The sequence below is a fragment of the Brassica napus genome, unplaced genomic scaffold, assembly GCF_020379485.1.
Source record: "Brassica napus cultivar Da-Ae unplaced genomic scaffold, Da-Ae ScsIHWf_1381;HRSCAF=1960, whole genome shotgun sequence".
Lineage (NCBI taxonomy): Eukaryota > Viridiplantae > Streptophyta > Magnoliopsida > Brassicales > Brassicaceae > Brassica > Brassica napus.
The window spans coordinates 117,501-125,000 of NW_026014798.1; positions in this window are offsets into that span (position 1 = coordinate 117,501).

A 7,500-nucleotide genomic window follows, 5' to 3' on the forward strand; every position below is an offset into this window, starting at 1 on the left:
TTTGCATTTTTGGCTTCTCGGGTGATTTTGGCTGTCCGTGGGTGATTTTGGCCCACGTGGGCTGTCTGTTCAGTACACACGGACGTCCGTGTGTGTCCGTCAGCACACACAGGACGTCCGTGGCCGTCCGTCAGCACAGACAGGACGTCCGGCTGTCCATCAGTACACATATCAGCACGCTCCGTGGACTGTTCGGGTGATTTTGGCCCACGTGGGCTGTCTGTTCAGTACACACAAGACGTCCGTCAGCACACGCAGGACGTCCGTGGCTGTCCGCGTGTCCGTCAGTGCACACAGGACGTCCGTCAGCACACACAGGACGTCCGTCAGCACACGCAGGACGTCCGTGGCTGTCCGTGTGTGTCCGTGTGTCCGTCAGTGCACACAGGACGTCCGTCAGCACACACAGGACGTCCGTCAGCACACGTGTTGCGGCCAGCAATTCAGCAGCTGAACCAGAGGTCGACCCAACACCCTACTCAACCAGCCAAGGCGCCAACCAGGACATACGTGCACTAAAAATGCCATATCTTACAAACCAGGAGGGTTTAAATCACGAGGATAATTTTTATGGATTCTACACTCAAGAAGGAGTCCAGGCCAATTGGAATCTGCCCAAAATATTCACGGAGCAAGAAGTTATGAATTTTACAATTCAGAGGTTTCTCAGCCTGTCCATCTGCGAGTATGCGACTTTAGAAGAGGATTCAAGCCCAAAGAAGAAGCGGCCTGAACCAAAACCGATCATAGGAGTCAAGAGGAGTTTATTAGCTTTCCAGAAAGCCCAAGATCTCGAGAAATGGTCAAGGAAATTGGAAGATATGATGAATTTCCCAAAACCGGCCAAACCAGCTCTACACTTGCCTTATTTGGAAGATCCGGGTTTCACATCGAACCAACCTCAAGAATGGCAACCAGGAGACCTTCTAAGTCATTCAGAGGCACTCTACAACATCATAGGAAGCACCATGCCACACTGGATCAGGCGGATCCCAATCAAACCAAAAGATCAAGCCGGTTTGCATCAATTGGCCAAACCGACATCATTTAAGGAAAGTCTTCAACCAATTCAATTTGGTTCGACCCAGGGCTATCTATGGGAACCAGGAGATACTCTAGACCATTCAGAAGACATCCAAGACGTCCTCAGCTGGACCAGCACCCAGGAGATCAGGCGGATCTCTCTTCCCATCAACCTTCCATATTTGGCAACATCTACACTAAATGCTTTGGAGAAGTTTCTACAGATTTTTGCCCAAGACCAACGGCCATATTCTCTTTTACTGAGGCCAAGGAGTATTTCAGGAAGGCTTGAAGATCATGGCCACGTCCAGAAGCTATCAAGATACAAGTCTTCACAAGTTTCTCTTTTGGAAGGAAGCAAATCAAGCCTAACGGCTATATTCCATGGAGTCATCAAAGCCTTTGCTCCCAAGACTTTAAGTTCAAGTTATTTTGTTTCCTTTTATCATTTTATGACTGTTAGAGTCTGTCCTTGTCGAGCCTATAAAGCTCTAGTCTTTGCTTCATTGTAAATCACCCATTTTTGAAAGTAATAAGAATTATTCAGTTTTCTAGTTTTCTTAAAACTATTGTTCTAAGTCTTTTGAGTTTGTGTGAAGCAGCTCCAAAGCACCTTGACTTATCAAGGCTCCTTTCCATAGAGTCTTGTGGCGTCCTCAATCCCCCATCCTTCCACTCCAATTCGTTTGCCAAGCTTGAGAGAGACATCAGTCCAGCAAGCAAAGCACCACCTCAATCCACTTCAATCATCTTTTGATCAAGCTGAGAGTGTTACACAACCAGCAGCTTGATTCCATCCTATCTATCTTTATTTATCTTGTTTTATCATATTAGAAATCATATCTCATTTGTTTTTGCATTTGTTTTCAGGTTCATAACTTGCATTCCATCATATCGCCCATCCGATCATCTCTTTGGTCGACCCATCCAAGCTTCCATCATCCATCTTGCCCACCCTGAATCCCAGCCTGCAACATTTGGTATCAGAGCTTAAGCTCCTGAATCAGGTCCATTCTATCCTTGCATCATTCATCTTGTTTGCATTTGTTTTTCCATTTATAAATAAAAAAAAACTGTTTTTGCATTTTTGTGTTCTTTGTTCATCATAAAGAGTTGAGATAGGAGACGACCTGTTGTCTAGTTTGATTCATTTCATCCATAAAAAGAAAATAAAAACGTGTTTGCATTCATTCCCCAGCTCCACTTTCCATTTTTAGATTTTGTGCATTCATTTCAAAAAAAAAAAAGATCTGCATTTTCATAGTTGTTTCTTGCTTAAAAAAAAAATAAAAAGTCATACCATTTTTAATTTCGTGCATACCATATTTGTTTCATAAGTTTGTTATTTGCATTCAAAAAAAAAAATCATTCAGCTTAGTTTATATCATTTTGGGTTCAAGTATACATTTTAGTTTCCATTTCCGGTGTTTTTGCATTTCATCTTAAGAAAATTCAAAAAAAATCAGTGTGAGTTTAATTTCCATATTTTCTTCCCATTTTTGTTTCTTTTCATACCATATTGTTTAATTTCGAAATTGCATTCAGAAAACCAAAAGAAAAATCATTTTAGTATAGTTACTTCATTTCGGTTCATAATTGCATATTTTCTCGGTTTAGTTAAATTGCATTTGTTTTATTTTGGTTAGACCAAAACTTTCCATACCTTCACTTTTTCTTTGAGATTGTTTTCAGGAAGCAATGGAGGAGGAGAGACACGGCCAAAACCTAAGGGCCACCTTGAGCCAACAGTCCGCAGCTCTACAACAGCTCCAAATTAAGATTGCTCAATTGGAGAAAAGAAATCAGGCACAAGGCCAACGTCCACATGAAGGAGAAAGGAGATTTGGAAATGTACCAGGGGCAGTCTATGTCGAGCCCAAGCCACCAGATCCTTCAAGGATCAATCAAACTCCAACTTCTAAAACCCACAACCCTTATGTTGTTAATTCTCGGTTTGATTATAACTCTTTTGCTGATAAAGTTGAACTCTTTAAATTTTCAGGAAAAAGAGGTTATCTAAGATGGGAGAGGAACCTTGATGAATGGTTTCACTACAACAACATCCTGAGGAAAGAGAGGCTAGCTTATGCCATTGATCAACTAAAAGATGATGCTTTTAAATGGTGGGTACAAGAAGAGGATGATAGATGGTTTTACAAGGAGCCAGCTATCAAAACGTGGAGAGCTCTTAAGGAAGTCATGAGGGATAGATTTGCACCAGATTATACAAGGTCTGAAATCCAGGAACTATATCCAAGGAGATATCCAACTCATGGTTCCAAAGAAGCAAGGAAAATTGTGGAACAAGAAGTTCAAAGAGTCTTGCCTAAAGAAGCCAACTTTCAGCCAAACCAGGGGCACGCCATTGTCCACTGCTTAGAGCAGGAGAGTGACATCCCAAAGGTCAGGAAGATGAGTACAAGTGTCGGCCAAAACACTTTGATCAGGTCCAAAGACAAACCAGAGCAAGTTATTGTCCAAGTAAAGGCTAAGGTAAGTCCTATACATGATAAATCTTTTCATAAATCATCTACCACTTGTATGATGCACTTGTCTTTGTCCAAGAGTGTTATTACAGGTCTAAAGGAGCCTAGGTACATAGAAGAAGAGGCGCCAGGCACAAACCTTCCAATGGACCAGAAGGAAGCTCAAAGCACAAAGCAATCAAAGTTGCTTAATAAACCAAAACCAGTGATCCAAGTATCAAACCAAGGTAAGTGTCTAACACCACCTTTAGATACTGGTTTAAACATTTATATTCTTGGTACAGGGATACCAGATGAGAGCCATATGCTTACTGGAGTTCCAAGTGCCGAACCAGATCATGAGCTCAATCAAAATCCACACCATAAGTGGAAACCGAAATCTGAACAATGTACTGTTCAAGTGCCAAAATCTGAGGTAAAATTCACTTTAAACCAGAATGTTTTTATTGATTCTATGACAAGATTAATGCACTTGTCTTGTCCAAGGAAAAGTGAAATTGGTACAGGAAAGCAAGGTTACTACAAGGCAAACAAAGAACAAGAAGTTCTTACTTCCACATTTGACATTAAGGTTAATTGTTCTATGTTTTCTTCAGTTTATAAATCCCTATACTTTGGTATAACACACTTGTCTTTGCCAAGATGTTTTGATCCAGGGATAAGTCAAGAAGAACATAAAAACCGAGCTGAGCTATCACAAGAAGATGGTTATACCAACCAAGGTAAACATTTGCAAGAAAGGCAGCCATCTAACCAAATCTGTCCAAAGAAGAATATCATTCTTCATCATGCTGATGCACCCAAGGTAAATTCGACCATAAAAAATTCTGTTCATGAAATTCCAGTATCAGATATAATTCACTTGGTCTTTGTCCAGAATGTTGAAAAATTTTCAGGTTGCAAAGAAGAAAGCTTCAAAGAAATCCCACCGGATAATCTTTTGTTGCTAGGAGGATCAAACCCAAAGATGGTCAGAGCTGAGCCTGCTAGGAGTATGAAGGACCATCCACTGAAGAAGAGAAGCAATGCAAAAGTCCATAGCAGAGGCGTGATCCTATCCTATTTGCTGAAAGAAGAGCCACCTGATGAACAATCCACCCCCAAACCAAAACAATATCAAGGTAAGACCTTAGAATCTCAAAAGAGTATGAAAGCTGACTTGCTCTATCTTGGTGCAGGTTATACAGTTTCGAGGTCGAAACCTTTTCAAGGAGGAGGGAATGTTGCGGCCAGCAATTCAGCAGCTGAACCAGAGGTCGACCCAACACCCTACTCAACCAGCCAAGGCGCCAACCAGGACATACGTGCACTAAAAATGCCATATCTTACAAACCAGGAGGGTTTAAATCACGAGGATAATATTTATGGATTCTAAACTCAAGAAGGAGTCCAGGCCAATTGGAATCTGCCCAAAATATTCACGGAGCAAGAAGTTATGAATTTTACAATTCAGAGGTTTCTCAGCCTGTCCATCTGCGAGTATGCGACTTTAGAAGAGGATTCAAGCCCAAAGAAGAAGCGGCCTGAACCAAAACCGATCATAGGAGTCAAGAGGAGTTTATTAGCTTTCCAGAAAGCCCAAGATCTCGAGAAATGGTCAAGGAAATTGGAAGATATGATGAATTTCCCAAAACCGGCCAAACCAGCTCTACACTTGCCTTATTTGGAAGATCCGGGTTTCACATCGAACCAACCTCAAGAATGGCAACCAGGAGACCTTCTAAGTCATTCAGAGGCACTCTACAACATCATAGGAAGCACCATGCCACACTGGATCAGGCGGATCCCAATCAAACCAAAAGATCAAGCCGGTTTGCATCAATTGGCCAAACCGACATCATTTAAGGAAAGTCTTCAACCAATTCAATTTGGTTCGACCCAGGGCTATCTATGGGAACCAGGAGATACTCTAGACCATTCAGAAGACATCCAAGACGTCCTCAGCTGGACCAGCACCCAGGAGATCAGGCGGATCTCTCTTCCCATCAACCTTCCATATTTGGCAACATCTACACTAAATGCTTTGGAGAAGTTTCTACAGATTTTTGCCCAAGACCAACGGCCATATTCTCTTTTACTGAGGCCAAGGAGTATTTCAGGAAGGCTTGAAGATCATGGCCACGTCCAGAAGCTATCAAGATACAAGTCTTCACAAGTTTCTCTTTTGGAAGGAAGCAAATCAAGCCTAACGGCTATATTCCATGGAGTCATCAAAGCCTTTGCTCCCAAGACTTTAAGTTCAAGTTATTTTGTTTCCTTTTATCATTTTATGACTGTTAGAGTCTGTCCTTGTCGAGCCTATAAAGCTCTAGTCTTTGCTTCATTGTAAATCACCCATTTTTGAAAGTAATAAGAATTATTCAGTTTTCTAGTTTTCTTAAAACTATTGTTCTAAGTCTTTTGAGTTTGTGTGAAGCAGCTCCAAAGCACCTTGACTTATCAAGGCTCCTTTCCATAGAGTCTTGTGGCGTCCTCAATCCCCCATCCTTCCACTCCAATTCGTTTGCCAAGCTTGAGAGAGACATCAGTCCAGCAAGCAAAGCACCACCTCAATCCACTTCAATCATCTTTTGATCAAGCTGAGAGTGTTACACAACCAGCAGCTTGATTCCATCCTATCTATCTTTATTTATCTTGTTTTATCATATTAGAAATCATATCTCATTTGTTTTTGCATTTGTTTTCAGGTTCATAACTTGCATTCCATCATATCGCCCATCCGATCATCTCTTTGGTCGACCCATCCAAGCTTCCATCATCCATCTTGCCCACCCTGAATCCCAGCCTGCAACAACACGCAGGACGTCCGTCAGCACACGCAGGACGTCCGTGGCTGTCCGTGTGTGTCCGTGTGTCCGTCAGTGCACACAGGACGTCCGTCAGCACACACAGGACGTCCGTCAGCACACGCAGGACGTCCGTCAGCACACGCAGGACGTCCATGGCTGTCCGTGTGTGTCCGTGTGTCCGTCAGTGCACACAGGACGTCCGTCAGCACACACAGGACGTCCGTCAGCACACGCAGGACGTCCGTCAGCACACGCAGGACGTCCGTGGCTGTCCGTGTGTGTCCGTGTGTCCGTCAGCACACGCAGGACGTCCGTCAGTACACACAGGACGTCCGTCAGCACACAAAGGACGTCCGTGGCCGTCCGTCAGCACACACAGGACGTCCGTCAGTACACAGAGGACGTCCGTGGCCGTCCGTCAGCACACACAGGGCGTCCGTCAGCACACGCAGGACGTCCGTGTGTGTCCGTGTGTCCGTCAGTACACACAGGACATCCGTCAGCACACACAGGACGTCCGTCAGTACACACAGGACGTCCGTCAGCACACACAAGACGTCCGTGGTCGTCCGTCAGTACACATATCAGCATGCTGGCCCTTCCTGTGGACTGTTCGGGTGATTTTGGCCCACGTGGGCTGTCTGTTCAGTACACACAGGACGTCCGTCAGCACACGCAGGACGTCCGTGCCTGTCCGTTAGCACACACAGACTGTCCGTGGACTGATCCGTGTACTGAACTCATATCAGCATGCTGACCACACATATCAGCATGCTGGCCCTTCCCGTGGACTGTCCGTGTACTGATTTTGGACAACTGATGCACCATGTCAGTACACATATCAGCATGCTGGCCCTTCCCGTGGACTGATCCGTGTACTGAACTCATATCAGCATGCTGACCACACATATCAGCATGCTGGCCCTTCCCGTGGACTGTCCGTGTACTGATCCGTGTACTGATCCGTGTACTGAACTCATATCAGCATGCTGACCACACATATCAGCATGCTGGCCCTTCCCGTGGACTGATTCGTGTACTGATCCGTGTACTGATCCGTGTACTGAACTCATATCAGCATGCTGACCACACATATCAGCATGCTGGCCCTTCCCGTGGACTGTCCGTGTACTGATCCGTGTACTGATCCGTGTACTGAACTCATATCAGCATGCTGACCACACATATCAGCATGCTGGCCC